This window comes from Podarcis vaucheri, assembly GCF_965113315.1.
Source record: "Podarcis vaucheri genome assembly, chromosome: 13".
Classification (NCBI taxonomy): Eukaryota; Metazoa; Chordata; class Lepidosauria; order Squamata; family Lacertidae; genus Podarcis; species Podarcis vaucheri.
In genome coordinates this window covers 38,332,739-38,353,896 of record NC_138751.1, presented here as the reverse complement: position 1 = coordinate 38,353,896, position 21,158 = coordinate 38,332,739, and the positions used below count along the sequence as shown (strand labels likewise).

The 21,158-nt window shown below is 44.1% G+C and overlaps 1 protein-coding gene across 4 annotated transcripts in view; it reads right to left on the bottom strand.

The window, feature by feature from the left end:
- CPT1C (carnitine palmitoyltransferase 1C) overlaps positions 1 to 19,252 on the bottom strand; it is a 63,707-nt gene extending 44,455 nt beyond the window's left edge. For 2 of the 4 annotated variants that reach the window (XM_082194361.1, XM_082194365.1), the window contains exon 1: positions 3,029 to 3,184. The gene's annotated coding sequence lies outside the window, so the exon portion shown is untranslated. Of the gene's footprint in view, positions 1 to 3,028; positions 3,185 to 3,240; positions 3,258 to 18,573; positions 18,628 to 18,928 lie in introns of those variants that run through there. The other 2 variants (XM_082194363.1, XM_082194364.1) reach the window with 2 other exon arrangements.
- Between the last annotated feature and the right edge of the window lie 1,906 nt (positions 19,253 to 21,158).

Sequence of the window (21,158 nt, the reverse complement as noted above, 5' to 3'; positions counted from 1 at the left end):
AGCTTTCCCTTCCCCTATAGTTAATTCCAGCTTGGGGTGCAGGAATGGGGGCTAAATCCCTTTGGGACTGTGGCTGAGGATACAAGGGTTAAATCCCCCCTCTCTGTATGCTTCAGCCCAGGTGAAAATTACTCCCTCCCCCCTCCCCCTGCTGGGTGCCTAACATTGCATTTACAGTGGTACCTCGGGTTACATATGCTTCAGGTTACAGACTCCGCTAACCCAGAAATAATACCTCGGGTTAAGAACTTTGCTTCAGGATGAGAACAGAAATCGTGCTCTGGCGGTGCGGCGGCAGCAGGAGGCCCCATTAGCTAAAATGGTACCTCAGGTTAAGAACAGTTTCAGGTTAAGAACGGACCTCCAAAACAAATTAAATTCTTAACCCGAGGTACCACTGTATTATTATTATTATTAATTTTTATTGAAGATGTTCTTTTACAACATTGCATTTTAAAGAACTTTGGTGTGACTAAGAACCACACAATCAATATAGCATGGAGTTAGGCCCAGAGTGTTCTAGGTCCCTCCAGTCCTCCGTCTCTCCAGTCAGCACTTCCTTGGAGCTTTGTTCCATCAGCACAACAAGACTCGTTTGGCCTGTCCACAGAAGACGGAAGTTGCATGTTTTGTAAAGGGTGCTGTCCACAGACAGCTAGTGCTGATCAATCCCAAGCACCGTGTGCCAATGCACCATACTGAATTACCGTATTTTTTGCTCTATAAGACTCACTTTTTCCCTTCTAAAAAGTAAGGGAAATGTGTGTGCGTCTTATGGAGCGAATGCAGGCTGCACAGCTATCCCAGAAGCCAGAACAGCAAGAGGGATTGCTGCTTTCACTGCGCAGCGATCCCTCTTGCTGTTCTGGCTTCTGAGATTCAGATTTTTTCTTCTTGTTGTTTTCCTCCTCCAAAAACTAGGTGCGTCTTGTGGTCTGGTGCGTCTTATAGAGCGAAAAATACAGTAGCTAGCTTGGGGAGAGGGGGGAGATGGTGGCAAAGGGCTTCAACTCAGCAGTTGCCTCTAAATGGGTTTTATTGCATTGCAGCAAAGCACCTCAAATGCAATTTGGCAAGCAGAGAAAAACCACATAAACAAAATTGCTCCGTTACTAACAGATTTTCCAATTCTGCTTTGTGTTTTGGAGAGAGCAAAGAAGCCAGCCTGTTTCTGTTTTCTCCGGGGGGGGGGGGAGGTAATTGCATCTTTCCCAATCCCAAGGGGCCCTTTTCTTGGGTTAATGCGGCTGCAAATTCAGGAAGAGTTGCCCGGTCAAAGGAAAACACAGAGGCTGTCAACACTTTCCCAAAAAGCTGTAGATCAATGAATCAAAGCATCACACCGGCAGCGAGGATCCAGGTTGAGTTACAGCCGCCACACTCGTTCTCCTGATTTTAGCAGTTTGCTCCCGTCTAGCACACAGCTAGCTCGCTCCTTTCCCCTGCAGGGTCAAGCCTCAAAATATGCAATGCTGAAACAAGATGTTATAGCAAAGGAGGAGCATAGCTATATAGGTGAAATGTCAAGCCACAACAGGAATGTGTTACTTGCGCTTGCCGTTTTGCCTGGGGGCCCAGACTATCTCATCACCTAGGTAGAAGAAGAATTTCAAAGGACCCCAGGAACCCAACCTACCTAACCCAACCTGTTGGTCCACTGAGCAGCGCAGTATATATAATCTGCAACCCCATAAAGTAATTTAAACCTATAATTTCAAATGCAATCTGGGAATAGCTGTCTTCTTAGTAAGCACCAGCAAAACAACCCAATTTCTGAAAACTTAATTACTTGCGTCAAGTTTGCCATAACAGCAGCAACAAATTGAGGCTCGTTTGCTTATTCTACCCTGAATTCTTGCAAAACTGCCCATTTTTGTGAACATTTTCTGCTGTTTGCCTGGGGTGGGGGGAATGTTCCCAGCGCTAGGGCTGCCTTATTTTGAAGAGCAAAAAAGAGGACACGTTTGCCGACTTCTGCTTTTAACTACGGATCGCTACGACGACTCTACCCATGAAAAAGAGGACGTGTCCTGGAAAAACAGGACATATGGCAACCCAGCGTAGGCACTAGACCGAATGGCAGTTTGTTTCCCCTTGCAAAGAGAAGGCGTGGGGCTCCCCTTCAGATGTGGGACCACAGCAGAGGGCAGAAGTTTAAAGCCCCTCCCAAAGACACACCAAGATCCTGATCCATGCTGGACATTTTGAAAGGAAACTGCACTCAAGGGCAAACAGTGTAGTTAATGTAATGTGTGGTTTTACTCTAATTCTTTGGGAAGTAAATCACACTTCATAGTTAGAGCAAGTGATTAGGCTGAGGGCTAACCTGAGGCTCTCGTGTGTTCCAGCCCTCTCCCCTGCTATGGAACAGTAACGTCGTTCAGTTTTTCTCTCTGAGTCCCACCCAGTGAGACAGACACTCTGGAATGAGTTTAAATCAGGAAGTGCGCTTCCTTTGAGGCATCCACCAATCAGCCTCCCACTCACAAATGAACAAGCAAATGGACACAAGCACACTTTCCAAGAGAAAGCATGGTAGGGTGGAAACCCAAGGCAGTGACAGGGAAGAGACAAACTGGGGTACAGGTTCTGAAATGTGGGACTCGGGAATCTTGGCAATCGGCTCTTTGCTAGACTCTACAACCCCACCCAAAGTGTTGGCAAGACACCACTTTTTCCCATATCCACACAAACCAAAACAAAAAACCAACGGCACGCACACAACCCTGTTTTCCACCAAAACATGGAGCATATTAAAACATATTTTTATAGAACCTAGGAGACTTCATTCCCTCCCAAATATTGCTGGGCTGCAACTTCCATCACGTCCAGCCCAGCGAATGGTCAGGGACAATGGAAGCTTTACAGAATCCACCTCCTGGTCTTCTCCCATACAACTGAGTTTTGGAAGAACAGCCAAGGAAATTCCACTGTATCTTCTGAGGCTGCCCTAAATCCTCTCTCCACACAACCACCCATTCCCTGATCCAATTTCCTGCGTGTTCTTTGCTCCAGGACCCAATCCTACCTGCGTACAGCGCTGGATCGCCCAAGCACAGATGCAATCTGCTCCTTGCAGCCTCCTCTAAGAAATGTGCTGGCTGACTCTTCCGCTCAAACTCCCTCCCACTTCAAAACTGGTTGTACTGGTTTGTAATCAGCCTGGCAAAATAGCGAAGACTTCCCAATTCTTGCCATGGGAGCCTACAGGGAACTAAATAAGAAGAGCCAGATGTTTACCTCTTGGAACATCCCTCCAAAAGAGGTTCAATGGGCACCTTCTGTGCCAGCTTTTAAAGCATGCTGAAAACATTTCTGCTCTACATTCCAGACATACCCAGGCAATTAATGGTCTACTGGTGTTTGCTTTGAATTCTTCTGTTCTTAATTGGTTTTAAATATGATGTTACTGCATGGCTTGTTTTAAACTTCTGTGGCATATGTCTATGATATGGGGATATATAATTATTCGTATAAATATATGCCACTGCATCCCAAAAGGCCAGCTCTGGGGGATGACTATTTGGGGCACAGTTTTACAGTGGTTCCCCTCCAGTGTGGTGTAGTGGTTAAGAGCAGTGGACTCGTAATCTGGTGAACCGGGTTCGCTTCCCCACTCCTCCACATGCAGCTGCTGGGTGACCTTGGGCTAGTCAGACTTCTTTGAAGTCTCTCAGCCTCACTCACCTCACAGAGTGTTTGTTGTGGGGGAGGAAGGGAAAAGAGATTGTTAGCCGCTTTGAGACTCCTTAAAGGTAAAGGGACCCCTGACCATTAGGTCCAGTCGTGGCCGACTCTAGGGTTGCAGCACTCATCTCGCTTTATTGGCCGAGGGAGCCGGCGTACAGCTTCCGGGTCATGTGGCCAGCATGACTAAGCCGCTTCTGGCGAACCAGAGCAGCACACGAAAACACCGTTTACCTTCCCACCGGAGCAGTACGTATTTATCTACTTGCACTTTGACGTGCTTTCGAACTGCTATGTTGGCAGGAGCAGGGACTGAGCAACGGGAGCTCACCCCGTCACGGGGATCCGAACCGCTGACCTTCTGATCAGCAAGACCTAGGCTCTGTGGTTTAACCCACAGCGCCACCCGCGTCCCTTTGATTTTTTTTATAATATTTTTTTTATTGCTTCTTTCCAGGTACAAATATATAATCAGACATACAACAAAAGCAGCTTTACAGAAAAAGAAAAGAAAAGATTTAAGAGAGAAATTCTTCATTTTTCCATCACAATTTTCAAGATCCACCGGACTTCCCCACATCTTCCGCACCCTGCATTCTTTACAATAAAAATAACAGCAAATTGTTACCTTGTTTCGTGCGTTTTTTGTATTTTCAACTAACCATATTTTCAGTTTAAAATACTTATTATTAAATTATTTTAGTACCGTATACTAAATCCAAAAATTACTCTAAACTTTAATACTTTCATGATTATAACCTAATTTCCTTCAAAATTTTTAACTGAAGCTAATTTTCTCCAAAGCTTAGCAAATTCTCAACATTCATATAACTTATAGTGTTTTTGTAAATAGTCCTTAAATTTCGCCCAATCCTCTTCTGTTGTTTCTTCTCCCAGATCTCGGATTCTGCCAGTCATTTCCGCTAACTCCATGTAGTCCATCAGTTGCGTATGCCACTCTTCCAGCGTGGGTAAATCTTGTGTCTTCCAATGTTTGGCAATAAGAATTCTTGCTGCTGTAGTTGCGTATAGGAAGAAAGTTCTATCCTTCTTTAACACTTTCTGGCCGACAATACCCAGGAGGAAGGCCTCTGGTTTCTTATGGAAGGTGTACTTAAATACCTTTTTTAACTCATTATAAATCATTTCCCAGAAAGCCTTCACTCTCGGGCAAGTCCACCAGAGGTGAAAGAATGTCCCTTCAGCCTCCCTACATTTCCAACATTTATTATCAGACAAATGGTATATCTTTGCAAGTTTGACTGGGGTCATGTACCACCTATATATCATTTTCATAATATTTTCTTTCAAAGCATTACATGCTGTGAATTTCAAGCCGGTGGTCCATAACCTTTCCCAGTCTTCAAACATAATGTTGTACCCAATGTCTTGAGCCCATTTTATCATGGCTGATTTGACTATCTCATCCTGAGTATTCCATTTAAGCAGCAAGTTATACATTCTTGAAAGCACTTTTGTCTTTGGTTCAAGTAATTCTGTCTCTAATTTCGATTTCTCCACCTGGAAACCTATTTTTTTATCCTTTTTAAAAATCTCTTGAATTTGGGCATAGTGTAACCAGTCATGCACCTTGTTTTTTAGTTTGTCCAAGCTCTGCAACCTCCAATTATCTCCAATCTTTTCTATAATCTCACAGTACTTTGCCCAACCAACCTCCATATTAAGTCTTTTTCGGGCCTTTGCCTCTACTGGTGAAAGCCACCTCGGAGTTTTGTTTTCTAGCAAGTCTTTATATTTAGTCCAAACAATGAACAAAGCTTTCCTGACAATATGATTTTTGAACAACTTGTGAACCTTTACCTTGTCGTACCACAAATATGCATGCCATCCAAAAGCATTATTAAACCCTTCCAGATCTAGGACATCCGTGTTTTCCAGTAGGAACCAATCTTTCATCCAGCAGAAAGATGCCGCTTCATAATATAATCTTAAGTCCGGCAGGGCAAATCCCCCTCTTTCTTTCGCGTCTGTTAATATTTTAAATTTTATCCTGGGCTTTTTGCCCTGCCAGACAAACTTCGAGATATCTTTCTGCCACTTTCCAAAACATTCCACTCTGTCCACAATCTGTAGGGTTTGAAACAAGAATAACATCTTTGGCAATACATTCATCTTGACAGCTGCAATTCTTCCCAACAAGGAAAGTTTTAATCTTGACCAGATTTCTAAATCCTTTTTGATTTCTGACCAACATTTTTCATAATTGTCTTTGAATAAGTTCAAATTTTTAACAGACAAATTGACCCCCAGGTATTTCACTTTTTTAGCCACGGTTAACTCTGTCTCCTTCTGAAACCCATCTATTTCTGAAGGTGTCAAATTTTTTCCCAACACCTTGGTTTTTTGTTTATTCAATTTGAAACCCGCCACCCGACCAAACTCATAAATTAATTCTAATGCTCTTTTTGTACTAGGTTCTGGCTCCTGTAATGTTAAAACCAGATCATCTGCAAAAGCCTTTAATTTATATTGTTTCTCTCCGACCTGTATTCCTTCTACCAACTGGTCCTTCCTAATCAAATTCAGCAACACCTCCAGGACTGAAATAAATAGCAGAGGGGATAAAGGGCACCCCTGTCGTGTCCCTTTTTCAATTTTGAACTCTTCTGTCACCACATTGTTCACTATCAATTTAGCCTTTTGTTCTGAATAGATTGCTTCTATGCTATTTTGGAACGCCCGTCCCACTCCCATCCCTTCCAAATTTTTCTTCATGAATTTCCAAGAAATGTTGTCAAAGGCCTTCTCCGCATCTATAAAGATTAACACTGCTTTCGTATTCATATTTGTCTGCAATAATTCCAAAACGTCAATGATGTTCCTAGTATTATCAGACAAATGTCTGCCTGGGAGAAAGCCTGCCTGGTCTTTATGGATTACTTCATTTAAAACCTTTTTAAGTCTATTTGCCAAAATATCAGCAAAAAATTTGTAATCCACGTTTAGGAGTGAGATGGGACGGTAGTTCTTAAGTTGAGTCTTTTCAGATTCCAATTTTGGTATCAATGTGATGAAAGTTTCTTTCCACGATTCCGGTGCCCCCTTCCCCTCCATGATCTGGTTGCACACCTCCAATAGTGGTTGGGTCAAATAGTCCTTTAGTGTCTTGTAGTATTTGGAGGTAAGTCCATCTGGGCCTGGAGATTTACCTAGTTGCATGTTCTGAATGGCACTCTCAATTTCCTGTTGTGTTATTCTGTGATTCAGGGTTGGGATAGTTTTTGTAATCCATTTATTTTTATAAATTGGTTTATCTCAGTCTCTTCCTGAGGCCCTTGTTTAAACAATTTTTTGAAATATCTCTGGAAACACTTTCTAATTTCTTCTGGTTTCTGAATACTTTCCCCTTCAACCTCCAGATTGGTAACAAAGTTCAATTTTTGTCTCTTTTTCAACTGCCATGCTAGCAGTTTTCCACATTTGTTTGCTGATTCAAATGATCTTTGTCTCATTTGTTTAATTTTCCATTCTACTTCTTGGTTTATCAATTTCGCATATTGTGCTTGGTAAAATTTAATTTCTCTTAGAACTTCTTTTGACTTTGGATTAAGTCTCAGCCTCTTTTCACCATCTCTTATCTTCTCTAATATCTTATCTTTTTTCCCATTCCAGAGTTTTTTCTTTATTGAATTTTGTTGAATCAGAAACCCTCTCATCACCGCTTTGCTCGCGTCCCAGATTGTTCTCTTTTCCACCGAAGTGTTCAAATTTAGTTCAAAATAATCCTTCAAGGTTTTTTGGGCCTTCTTCACGATCTCCTGATCTCTAAATAAAGTGTCATTCATTCTCCATCTGAAGGATCCAGTTGGCATAAGTCTCAGTTCCATTTTCAAAGCATTATGGTCGGAGCAGGTTTTAGGGCAGATTTCTACTTTTTTTGTTTTAGGTGCCAGTCCTCTAGTTGTCCAGATTTGGTCGATTCTTGTCCATGATAGGTGGGCCTCAGAAAAGAAAGTTCCTTCTTTACCTAAGGGGTTCTTTGTCCTCCATATGTCAATCAGGTCCATGTTGTCAGTTAGTTCAAAAAAAGTTTTAGGTAATCTACCATCATTAGTCAGGTTTTGGTTTTGTGACTTGTCCATGTAGGTGGAGACCACCCCATTCATATCTCCCATCACGATGATGTTGGCATAGTCAATATGATCCAGCATTGTCTCATGCAGCTTTTTGTAAAATTCCGATTTCCCCTCATTAGGTGCGTATATTCCTACTATCAAGAATTTTTCTCCTTGTGTTTGTATTTCAATCGCCAAAATTCTTCCTTGCTCATCTTTAAACACAAACTTTGGTGATAGGTTCTCTTTTGCATAGATCACTACTCCTCTTTTCTTTACCTTGTCTGATGAAATAAATTCTTGGCCTAATCTTTTATTGATTAAAACTCTCCTATGGAGCCTAGTCACGTGTGTTTCTTGCAAACAGATAATGTCCAATTGTTCTTTTCTCAATATATGAAAAATCTTTTTCCTTTTCTCGGGGGAATTTGCGCCATGAATATTCCAACTAAATAGTTGCAGAGACATCCTGAATCAATCTGTCAGTCCAATAGGGATGGGTCTCCCTTATCGTCCAAATCTGGAGGTGGAGCAGGTGTTGAGCCAGGAGGAGGTGGTGGCCAAGCTCCTGCCACTCCTTTCCGAAGGTCCTCCCCGTGGTCGTTCAGGAACTTTTCTTGGTCCTCATCTGTTCTAATTTTTACCTTTTCCCCTTTGAAATTAAAAGATAGTCCTTGGGGGAATTCCCACCTATAGGGAATTGTGTTGTTTCTCAACAGTCCTGCGAGGTCTTTATATGTAGTTCTTAAGTTCAAAAGTTGTTTCGGTATATCTCTGTAGATTTCTGCTGTCTTGCCCTGAATCACCAGTGAATTTTTGAAATGTAGGCTGAGTATATTGTCTTTTTCTTGCCTAGATCTCAAAATGATCAGGCAATCTCTCAGTTTATCCTTCCTCGCCACTCTTCCCAATCTGAATGCGGTGACTATTTTAAAGTCCTTGTCTTCTGCTAGGCCCCAAGACTTTGATATTTCTGCTGTCAGGAAGCCAGTCAAATCTTCTTTTTCAAGTTCTGGTATATTTCTCAGCCTAAGATTGCTCTCCCTATTTTTCAGTTCCTGCATGGACAGAAAGGCTTGCTGTTCGTTGATCTGTCTACTCAGTGGCCTTACTTCCCCTCTTACTTCCTCAATCTTCTTGTTGGCCTGTTCTGCTTTTAATTTTGCTTCTTCAGCCAGTTTACGATTTTCTGCCGTTGTTGTTTGAATATTCCCTATTGCCTGTGTATTTTGATTAACTTGGTCAGTCAATTTGTTAATAGTAGCTGTCACTTGATCAAACTTGATCGCCTGTTCATCAGCTTTCTTATTTAAAGCTGCCAGCTGCTCCAGTATTTCTTTGGAAACTGGATCCAATCCTCCTGAGGCCATATCCCCTGGAACTGGCTGTTTGACTTCTTCCTCCTGCAGGCCTGTAACAATTGGAACAGATGATCTACGTGGCTGCACAGTTAAAGTTGATTGCAACAGTTCAGTCTGTTTTGCTTTTTTGGCAGCCCTTGTTTTTGCAGCGCCACTCATTCCACAGCTGTCCGTGTGTCAAGGTCAAATTGTAAATCCCATGGGAAAGCAGTCCAAGACAAAAACATCCAAGCAGAAGATTTGCAAAACAACCAGCAGTTCTCAGAGACTAGATATTCCACAATCCTGTAGGGGGAGCTCCCCAAAAGTTAGAAAGCAGAGAAAAAAGTAAAAAGTTTCCACCATTAAGTTCCTCAGAAAAAAGAAAAAGAAAAAGAAGAAAACAGGAGAGAACCTTTCAAGTTCACTTTAAACTTGCAGTACTTTACCCAAGTCAAAATGATAGTTCTTATCAATGGTGCTTGCAACAGTTCCTTATTTGTATCTCACAACATAGCCCAAATGCGACATTTAACTTTAAAAACAGTTACCGCAGTTTGATGGATCTTTTGTATCCAGGCAGTCCGGGAGCTGGGAGCTGGATTCGCAAAACTTTGTAATCCGCCAAAAAGAGGAAAAATCCCAATCCACATTCAGTCCATGCACAAATACAAATTTTTCCTTCTAAACAGCCAAATCCGAATTTGCAAAGTGAAATCCAACTTCTTTAAAAGAACCCCTCTCCACACTTCAGTTTTAAAAGTCTTTGCTTAAAACTTTAAGCAGAGCCAGAAGACGGACTTCCTTTTGACGTCTCCCGCTTTCAGCCGAATTCCACAATTTAGATTTCAAAATCTTGAGATTCTTACTCACGAGTATGTTGTTTAGAGTCGAATGTTCAAAGAAGAAAGGTCAGCGCTCATCAGCAGCAGCCGCGCGGCTTCACTTCCGCGGAAAGAGCGATGAACTCACAGCACCGCTACCCCTTTCACGTTCCAGAGCCCCTTACGGGGTCCCTTCTTCGTTTCCGAGGTCGCTCCTGGTGCCCGCCGAGTCCCACGACCACGGGCTCACTCTACCCGTGGTTTTTCTTAACGGGTCTCCGCTCTGCCGCAGCGGACGACCCTTTTCCGCGGAGCCCCTCTTCACAGCGTAAAGAGGACCGCCATTGCCGTTTCGCGCCGCCTCCGGAAGTCCACCCGCGTCCCTTTGAGACTCCTTAGGGTAGTGATAAAGCGGGATATCAAATCCAAACTCTTATTCTTCTTCTCCAACCTGAGAATAACACTGGGAAATTGGGTTTTGGCCTCACAATCCTTGTGCTAAAGTGTTCCACAGGGCACTATCTTATGACCACGAGAGTTATCTAGTCTAATCCCTGCAATGCAGGAATCTCAACACATGGTCTCCCATCCAATTTGAAACCATACCAGACCCTGCTTAGCTTTTCAAAGGTACTAACAGTTTGGTGGTTTGTTTGTTGTTTTTTAAAAGAGAAGAAGGCATTTCAAGTTCAGTTTTCCTGATTATCTTTTAACTCACTGTATGCAGCATCGCTTGTGTATCCCTCCTGTACCTATTTGTACACCGCTTTAAAAGGAGAGAAATTAAAATAAACAAACAATAAAATAGAATAAGCTTTGGCCTTCCCTACACCAGGCTGGGGGCTCTCCACGTTAAAACTACAGCAAGCCCCAAGGTACACACATTTTACATGTGCACATTCAGCTTTATGAGCGTGGCAAAATAAATAATTAAATTAAATTAAATTAAAAGGGGCTGGAGTTCTGGGGGAAAGGATGCTGGCAACCCCTGCCCTGCTCCCCCCACAATTGGATTCAATGGGTTTTGACTATATGCAATTGTGGTTTTAGGCGCAATCCACAGAACATAACCCCCATGTAATTTGCAGGCTTACTGTATGCAACAATTGTCCCTAATCAAGTCTGTTTTTCTTGCACATCACAGAATCATAGAATTGTAGAGGTGGAAGGGACCCTGAGGACTATCTAGTCCAACCCCCTGCAATTCAGGAATACAGTGGTGCCTTGCAAGACGAAATTAATCCGTTCCGCGAGTCTCTTCGCCTAGCAGTTTTTTCGTCTTGCGAAGCAACCCTATTAGCGGATTAGCGCTATTAGCGGTTTAGCGGCTATTAAAGGCTTAGCGGCTATTAAAGGCTTAGCGGCTTAGAAAAGGGGGGGAGGGGGGAAATCGCAAGACTCGCAAGACTTTTTCGTTTTGCGAAGCAAGCCCATAGGGAAATTCGTCTTGCGAAGCGCATCGAAAAACGGAAAACCCTTTCGTCTAGCAGGCTTTTCGTCTTGCGAGGCATTCGTCTTGCGGGGCACCACTGTATGAATACGGGATCGAACCTGCAACCTTGGCGTTATCAGCACCATGCTCTAACCAACTGAGCTGTCCAGACTGTCTCTAATCAAACCACTTTTTAAAAAAATGCGTAAAGATGACAATTACATATAAGAAACTGGGGTGTGCAACTCAACAACCTCAAATCATGCACAGCTACCTGGGGGAGGGGGGAGGAGAATGCAAGCTGCATCTAAGCCAACACTATGCTTGGGAGGTAGACAAACATGGTGCCCCCATGCCAGTAATACTCAATGTAAGTACAGTGGTACCTTGGGTTAAGTACTTAATTCGTTCTGGAGGTCCGTTCTTAACCTGAAACTGTTCTTAACCTGAGGTACCCGCTACCGCCACGCCGCCGCTGCACAATTTCTGTTCTCATCCTGAAGCAAAGTTCTTAACCCGAGTTACTATTTCTGGGTTAGCGGAGTCTGTAACCTGAAGCGTATGTAACCTGAGGTATCACTGTAGAAACAAATTAGGACCCAGAGTTTACATGCGCAAACATCACTGGGCCCCAGGAGGAGCACAGCTTCACATCCAGCCCCTAACGGTTTGCGGAAGAAGGAGAGAGGGAGAGGAGAAAGGAAGTTGAGGAACCCCCTGGAGGATATCAAACCAGGGATGGGGACCCTGTTCAGAGAGCCACGTGCCACTGGTGGGCAGGGCCAGAGACAAAAGAAAGTGCGGTAATGGACAAGACTCTTACCTCTGTTGAAGCAAGCTATAGTCCTACAGCCACACACAGTCAGAGGTTTTCAGCATCCCCGACTCTACATACACACAAATCCTTCTGCCCTCCACCCAAGCATTGTCTCAGGTCAAGAACAGGTCCCAGACAGACAGAAGCACTCGAATAAGATGCACAGCAGGGCCCTTGAGAAATGTGACCTAGAGAGAGGGAGGCACAGGGAGTTCTGTTGGCCAGAGAGGTGTGAGGTTCCCCGCCCCTCCTTTAGGCAGAGATGCAGGAAGCAGCAGGCCTCCTCTATTGCCATCACAGAAAGAAGCGCTGCCTGCTTTCTAACCACCAACACCTCTCAGGTAGATTCGCTTCATTCCTGAATGGCATCCAGTCTTATCTTTTTACAACGAACAATTAAACTGGAATGCTAGCTGCTCAAGAACACCAACACAATGGACTATATTCATTAATTATATGGATATAGTTTAGCCTGTTGAATGGTTTCTTTAAATGTAAAGGTTCATCATTGTTCCACTCGATGTGTGTGTCTTTAAGGGGCCAGAGCAAACTAACGAGACCCAGCTTTACAGCTGTGAAACATAGCAGGTGCTGCTGAGTTGTACTGATTAAACTATGTCAGCAATTGGGTAGAGTATATAAGGAGCAGCACCTAGCTCTCCCATTACCCTGGGGGATGGGTTGGGTCTGGTTTGTTGATGTATTTAGTGTAAATGGAGTTTTTGTTTTTCTTATTAAAACCTTTAAGTTATTTTTGAGTCCCTTTTTAATGCATGGTCTCCCCAGCAAGCTCTCTGCAGCATTACTATACTGCAAAAAGCCAACATCTTTGGTTATGGGCCCAGCTGCTGAGTGGATGACTGCATATTTTTGGACTCTAAAGGTTTGAAAACTCCTTCTCCTGTTAGCGTAATTTTTGTGGGTCTGGAAGAGTTCCAGAATGGTTGACCGGGTTCCTGAAGCTGAGAAGGCTCTGGTCTTCCCACAGCTGACAGATGAGAACTATAGTTTATGGTCTTTTTGGGTGGAGGCGCTTTTGACCTCTAGAGAAGTATAGACCTATGTAACTGATGACCCTCCTGACCCTGTAACTAATGCTTGGTCGAAAGGAGATGCAAAAGCCAGGGCGATAATTAATTTGGCAGTCAGCGACCAGCAAGTAGTCTATATAAGAAATAAGAAAACTGCCAAAGAAATGTGGGACAGTCTTGCAGCAGTGCATGTTAGAAAAGAGTCAGCGTCTGCATTGACGTTTTTCAAGCAGTTGTACCAGACGAAGTTGCAGCCCTGGTGGTGATTTGGCAGCACACTTGAGACGTCTGGAGGCAATACGCGGCGAATTAATTCGAAGGGACATGCAGGTACCTGATATTCAGTATGTTTTTATCATCCTATGTTCCCTTAATGAGGACTTTGATGGTATAGCTAGCCAGATATCTGCCGTTCCACCAGCACAATTAACTGTGGAAGGGGTAACAGCAAGATTAATGGGCGAGTTGGATAGAAGGGAGGCTTGTGCCATAAGCACTCCTGTTTCCAGAAAGAATGAGGAACACCATATGCAAACCTGTGGTGATACAACTGCATTTAAAGCTGCAAAGCGTTGTTGGTTCTGCAATAAGCAAGGACATTTTGCAAGGGACTGCAGATCCAAAAGAAAGCAAAGTACTCCCAAGTCTGTTTCTGTTCGTCAATCACGGTCGTCAGCCCAGCAGCCGACATCGTACCGTAAAGACAGAAACGAGCCGCGAGCTTTTCACGCTCGGACTAAAGATCGTAAAAGACCTAAAGGTGCCAAGTGGAAGTCTTTTGTTATCGACTCAGGAGCATCTCAGCACATCTGCAATGATCGAAGCTTGTTTATTTCTTTCGAAGAGGAAATTGGTAATGTACATTTAGCCAATTCACAAGTCATGCAGTCGCTTGGCAGGGGTACTGTTAAACTTGACTCTTTAAACATTACTATAGCGAACTGCATTTACTGCCCGTCAATGGACAATTTATTATCAGTAAGGTGTTTTGCTCGTCAAGGGATAACTGTGCGTTTCTTAAAGTCAATGTGTGAGTTTTTCGAGGGGAACAAACGTCTATTGTATGCCCGGGAATCTGATGGTTTATATAGACTGTATTTTCGCACCTACTCACAATCGTCTATAAATTGCAGAGCAGCACAGTCAAGCCAGGGGTTGAGGAATGTAAGGCCACATTCTGGGTGTGTCCACGAGGCGCACAGAATTCTGGGACACCTGAATTTTGCTGATGTAATTAAGACAAAGAATATTGTCAATGGCCTCAACTTAAAACCATGCAAATTCTTTATGCAATGTCTATCCTGTTGCAAGAATAAGATTAAGGTTGCACGCAAGGGTAGGTGCTCAGATAGGAAAGTAACTGAGCCATTTGAGCGTGTACATTGTGACTTAGTTGGGCCACTCCCACCATCATTAGGAGGTTCTAAGTACTGGCTTACTCTCATAGACCAGTATAGTAGATATTGTTGGACTTATGCAATAGCTGAGAAGTCCCAAGCATTTGAGAAGTACAAGGTTTTTTGCAACTGGGTAAAAATGCACTTTAACAAATCTATTAAGAACCTGTTTTCTGACCGGGGTGGGGAATTTGTTTCTGAGGATTTTGAGAAATTCCTGGAAGCGCAGGGGACTACTCATGAGTTATCTTGCCCCCGAAGTCCCTGGCAAAATGGGCTTGTTGAAGTTGTGCAGCGTGACTTGCAGGCAGGGGTTAAAACTTATCTGCACGATGCTAATCTGCCCAAAGCGTTTTGGGCTGAAGCACTCAATGCTTTTTGTTGTTAGAAATCGCAGTTATCATTCTGGTTTAGATGTCACCCCCTATGAGAAGCTGTTTAAAAAACGCCCTAATCTGAAATACCTACGCATTTGGGGTTCAGATGTAATTATGCATTATCCCGCTAAGCAGAAATTGGGTGAACGTAGTGTTCAGGGAAAATTAATGGGCTACCAGCAGGGGGCGTACAGAATTTACATACCAGCAACTGGCAAATTTCATATTACCAGAAGCATGATACAAACTGTAAATTGGAATGGCGTTGCTGTTTTCCAAGATACTGATGGTATAAATGATACTGAGGTAGAAGAGGAAGCAGGAGCAGCAGCAGCAGGAAATGGTGCTTCTGAATTAATGGAAGAAGACAAAAAGCCTGTTGAATCTGATAATTTGTTTGAGGATTTAAAGTCACAGGCACCCGAGGGGAGGTTAGATTCTCTTGAGTTTTCTGACCGTGAGCTTAGCCTACAGGCACCTCTTCAGTCTGACAATGATGATTTACAACCTGAAACTAGTAGTTCACTGAGTCCCATTAAGTCTGAGGAGTCTGATTCTCCTTCCGGACTGAGACGTTCAGATAGAAAGAGGCAGAAGCCACAACGTTTCGCAGAAGAACATTTTAATACTGTGTATGCCAATAAGGCATTTTTTGAGCCAAAAAGCTACAATGATGTTCAGAATTTTCCTAAGCACCAAGCTGTAAATTGGTATAAAGCTATGAACTCCGAGATAGCTTCTTTAAAAGAGCATAACACTTGGTCTCTTGTACCACAAACCCCAGATATGAGACTTATTGATTCAAAATGGGTTTATAGAGTTAAAATGAATGACAAAAATGAAGTTGTAAGGTACAAGGCGAGATTAGTTGGTAGGGGTTTTCAACAAATTCCAGGCGAAGATTATGTTTTGTGTTATTCACTAAGTGTAAAATATGAAACAGTTAAGCTTCTGTTAAAAGATGCTTCACAGTGTGGAAAAGCCCACTATGCAATGTTTCTCTGCTGTTAAGAGAGTGGTAATGTACCTTAAACATACCAAACATAGGTTGCAATTTACATCACACATGAAAGACATGTACAAAGTGTGCTTTATGTTTTTGTTCCACAATGATGAACCGCAGGGGAAATGTTGAATGGTTTCTTTAAATGTAAAGGTTCATCATTGTTCCACTCGATGTGTGTGTCTTTAAGGGGCCGGAGCAAGGGCCAGAGCAAACTAACGAGACCCAGCTTTACAGCTGTGAAACATAGCAGGTGCTGCTGAGTTGTACTGATTAAACTATGTCAGCAATTGAGTAGAGTATATAAGGAGCAGCATCTAGCTCTCCCATTACCCTGGGGGATGGGTTGGGTCTGGTTTGTTGATGTATTTAGTGTAAATGGAGTTTTTGTTTTTCTTATTAAAACCTTCTTTAAGTTATTTTTGAGTCCCTTTTTAATGCATGGTCTCCCCAGCAAGCTCTCTGCAGCGTTACTATACTGCAAAAAGCCAACATAGCCTAGGTCTTCTGCCCACACTGAGCCTTCCAGGAAGCAAATATCTCTCTTTTTAATCTATTACCTGAAGCAGAATTAGAAAATAGCCTGAAAAGTAACATTATTTTAATAACTCTCGAGGTTGCGTGACTTCTGAGGCCCATTTCAGAATGCTATCTAGGTGCCACCTATGATATGTATTCCTACTGACCCACTTGATCCACTAGATTCCACACCCTCACACCCACACACCCCTACATGCCTAGTATTCTGGGTTCTATTGAGTGACAGCTGTCCACCAAAACTGGCATGGCTAGTGCTGTTGTTTAGGCATCAAGCCATTGCTCAGTCTCTATCTCATATGCATGAGGTGCACATTTGCTGGTTTCCTTACTTAAGACTTTCTACTTATAGGTTTAGGGAAGAGGTGTGAGGTGATAAAGATGTACAAGTGTATGGCAGCCAGCCACAAAAATGTGCTTTCTGTGGTATCAGGAAGTGCCTTTTAAATGTTGGGTATTTCACTGCCTGCCACTACAGCTCATGGAAATGTCTCACTCAGTTAAACAAGACTTTGCTTAACACAAGCAAGCACCAAACGAACACCAAACATAGCAGACAGGCAGACCAGTTTACCATAATTAAGAACAAAAAGTCAACCAGTGGAAAAGTAATGTTGGGAGGCTGATTTTAATCATGAAAATGACCTGTGGGAAAATGATTCAGCATCAACCTACTGGTTTAAATCTGCAGGCTCTTGCGGCAGATTTTCATTTTTCTCTTATTAAAAGAAAAGTTTGGCCCTTTAATTTCCTCCAAGTGGCAGGAGAAGGAAACATTTGCAAACTTTAAAAAGAGGGAGGGGGGTTTTCTTTTTCCCCTGCCTCCCCTATAGCTCAACAGTAATGGCACAAATAACTAGCAGAGGAAGAATATAAAATCAGGTGAGCAATTAAACATATTTGTCAGCTAGTAATTTTTATGGAGTTACATGTGAGGCTGCATGATCTGACATGGAATAAAAGGGTGTGATCCTTTGAAGATTCTTTGGCCTCCCGAAATTGCTTTTCCACCCACGAAAGAAAGCATGTTTGCTAAAATTAAAATGATTACAACATTGGAGGAGGGGTGTGTGTACGAGAGGAGCCAAGTGAGGAAGGGAAACAAAGAAATCCACCCCCCCACACACACACAAAAAAAGTTTCTACTGGCCTTCACGTTGTTTTTGACAGAGGAAAGGATTGGCTAACATAAGTTTCTCAGAGGTCTCACTTCCAGGCACTGCCCATCCCCAGACCTACTTAAGAGATTGTTGTTATTATTATTATTATTATTATTATTAATAATAATAATAATAATTATATTTTTTACTCCACCCTATACTTGTAGGTCTTTCATTGCCTCCTTGTTATTAATTATATTTTTTACTCCACCCTATACTTGTAGGTCTTTCATTGCCTCCTTGTTAATGGAAGCAGGAGTTGCAAAATGAGTAGAAAATGTTAATGTGTGGTGTGTGTGGGGTTGTTTGGTTGTTTGTTTGTTTGTTTTTTAAATAATAGGTCTTAGGGCAGTTACAGCATAAAATCACAATATGAAAAAACACATACAGCTGCTTCACGTGACCTCAGAGGATCCAGGGCCACTGACCTCCTTACCTTCTAGAAAGTTGAACATGACAGACACTGTTTCTCATCTGGTGGAACGACTTGGGAGTGTGTGTGTGTGTATGTACAAAGTGGCATAAGAAAAATCCTATTTGCCATTTAGGTTTTGGAAGCAAGCAATTATCTCTGCCCCCACCATCTCATTACAGTAGCAAGCCAAGCAAAAGCAGCAGAGGCATAAATCGATGCCTGCTGGAGGGGACGGCCACTCGCCTGCTTGCCATTTCCTCCCCAAAGTCCCCCCCCGCCCCCCTCCAATCTCCATCGTGCCAACAGATCATTGATCAAACCCCAGCCTTGGAATCTGCACAGGCTTGTCTATAAATAGTACCCTATGTAGTGGATGCCCTCAGGAAGCGACGGCCAGCTGTACACAGACGGGCGTCCATAAACCTTGACATCCCACAAGACCCCCACAGAGACCACCTTCCACCAGCTATTACATACCTGTTCCACCAGCAAGTCTCATTGGGCTCCTCCGGAGGGGTCAGGCTGCCAACTCTGGGAAAATTAAAAAAACAACAAACTGCACCTCAGGTTGGATCGGGACCCTGGGCCTTTGGTTCTTTCAGAAGAAGGCACCCCCAGCCCACACAGCTACTCCCACTAGGCTCCGCTGCTCCCTCAGGGAACCCATAACTCACCGCCACTAACCCATAACCCCCCCCCAGTGCCTTCCTCCCCCCCCCCCCAGTTTCTGCTACTACAGACCCGGGTTGGTCTCGCCTCCCCAGCAGCCCCCAGAAAGAAGCCCTGTCTTGCCAGCAGCACCCACTAGGCCCGGGGGGGAGGGAGGGCTCACCTTGCTGCCTCTCTGGGGTGACCCCCCCGGCCAAGAGCAACCCGGCCCAATTCCGGGGCTGAGCCATGCGCCGAAGCTCAGGGCTGGGGAGCAGGACCCCCCTGGCGACGGGCAGCCTTTCGGGGGTCCCCAGCGGCACCCCAGCTCCTCCTCTTCCTCTCCATCCTCTCCGTTCTCTCCTCCTTTGCGAGCAGTTCCTTCCTCGCTCCCCCGGGTCCTTGCCCCTGGCGGCCCCCTGCTCCTCTACCCACTAGTCCGCCTGTCCTCTCCCGCCTGCCCGCCGGCCTCCAGCATCTCCCCTCCTCGCCGCCGCCCAGCTGGCCATGCCGGCTCCGGCCGTGCAAGGATTTTCCCAAAATGCCCCGCGCCGCTTTATTGATGCTGATGCTGATGGAGGTGGTCGGGGCTTCCGGAGCCCCCGCCTTGAAATCTTTGGTTCCGGAGGCGCCGCCGCTGACCCCGCTTTTCTTTTTGAGCCGGAGGGCGGCGGGGGGGGGGGAGAGGTTTCCCCAACCCCAGATTTCCAGTCGCCTTCCCCCCCCCCACCCCACCCCTCCACAATAGCCTCAAGTCTCCCTGTTTCACTACCCACGAGAGCTCCAGTTTTCTGAACCTCGTTTCATTTCACTTTTCATTGCCTCCTTGTTCATGGAAGCAGGAGTTGCAAAATGAGTAGAAAATGTTAATGTGTGGTGTGTGGGGGTTCGTTCGTTCGTTTGTTTTTTAATAATAATCTTAATTTGTTTGTATTTTGTGAACCAGCTCTGGAATGAGTCAGATCATGCCTAAGGCCTGAATTTCACTCCCCTGAGAATCCCAACCCAACCTGGTTTCCCAGTCCTCCCAGGCACTTGTCCTCGCTCATTCTTTGTCCTGCTACCCCTTTTCTCTTTCTGCCCCTTCCCTCTTTCTTCTTGACACTCCAGTTCTCTCACAGCCTTTCTCCCCCTCTTATACAAACAGAGAGAGAGAGAGAGCTGCTGAAATTTGTGGAGAAGAGACAGGTCACTTTTAGTAGACGTCTGAGGTGATTGCTTGCAGAGAATTCCCTTCCCTTCTTGCGCCACCCCCCTCCCACCCCCACCTTGGCCTTTGGGGTCCCTCCACCCCCACCATCCACCTGAAATTAAGCCAAAGAAGGCCACAGGCAGACCTTTGGGTGCAGGTCGCACAGCAGGAGACCTCATACACATTGACACGTGCACCTCTAGCTCAAGGTTTGTCAGCCTTGTGCCCTCCAAATGTTGGACGACTACAACTCCCATCATCCTTAGCCATTGACTGATGGGATATAGAGTGCAACAACATCTGGAGCCCACTGCATTGGCTAGCCCTGGTCTTGATTAATTACCATCTCCACCTTTCCAAGAAACCAGCAGGTGTGGCTCACAGTTCCATTGATCTAAGCCAGTGTTTCCCAAACGAGGGTCTCCAGCTGTTTTTGGACTACAATTCCCATCATTGCTGACCATTGGTCCTGCTAGCTAGGGATGATGGGAGTTGTAGTCCAAAAACAGCTGGCAACGCAAGCTTGGGAAACACTGATCTAAGCCACCTCTCTTCTTTAGGGGGAGATGGGGCATCCTAGTATTTTCTCATTCTTTGCATCCCTTTAATATATATTTTTTTCTGGTGGTTACAATGGCCAACCTGGACTGGAGATACCCAGGTCCCAATCCCCACTCATCAATGAAGCGCACAATGTTGGGCCCCCCTAACCTACCTCGCAGAATGGTTGTGAAGAGATAAAAGGTGGAGGCACGAACCATGTATTAATTTGCAAACAAATGGTAATGGTGTGTGGGATATAGCTGTTGATGATAAATTAACATGTGCCATTAAGGTAAGACAGGGAATATGCAGGAGAAATGATTTTGAGGAGATATGGAAGGTGTTTGTAGAATTTGTCCTGTTAAAATGGAAAGGGGCCAAACCATCGCAGGGGGTGTTGAAATTTTGGGAGGTTGGATAGTTATAATGGAATGGTCTTGGGGATGGGGTGCACATTTTTATTCTTATTTATTTATGACTATTACTTAGTCAAAATAATAATAATAATAATAATAATAATAATAATAATAATAATAATAATAATAGATGGATGGATGGTAATGGCAACCTGGGCAGAAAAATACAGAAGCTCCAGCTGCTTATAGCTCTCAGTGATCAACAAAATGACTGCACAGATTATGCTCAGGTTATCTTCAACCAACCAATGGGTTTTTTAGGC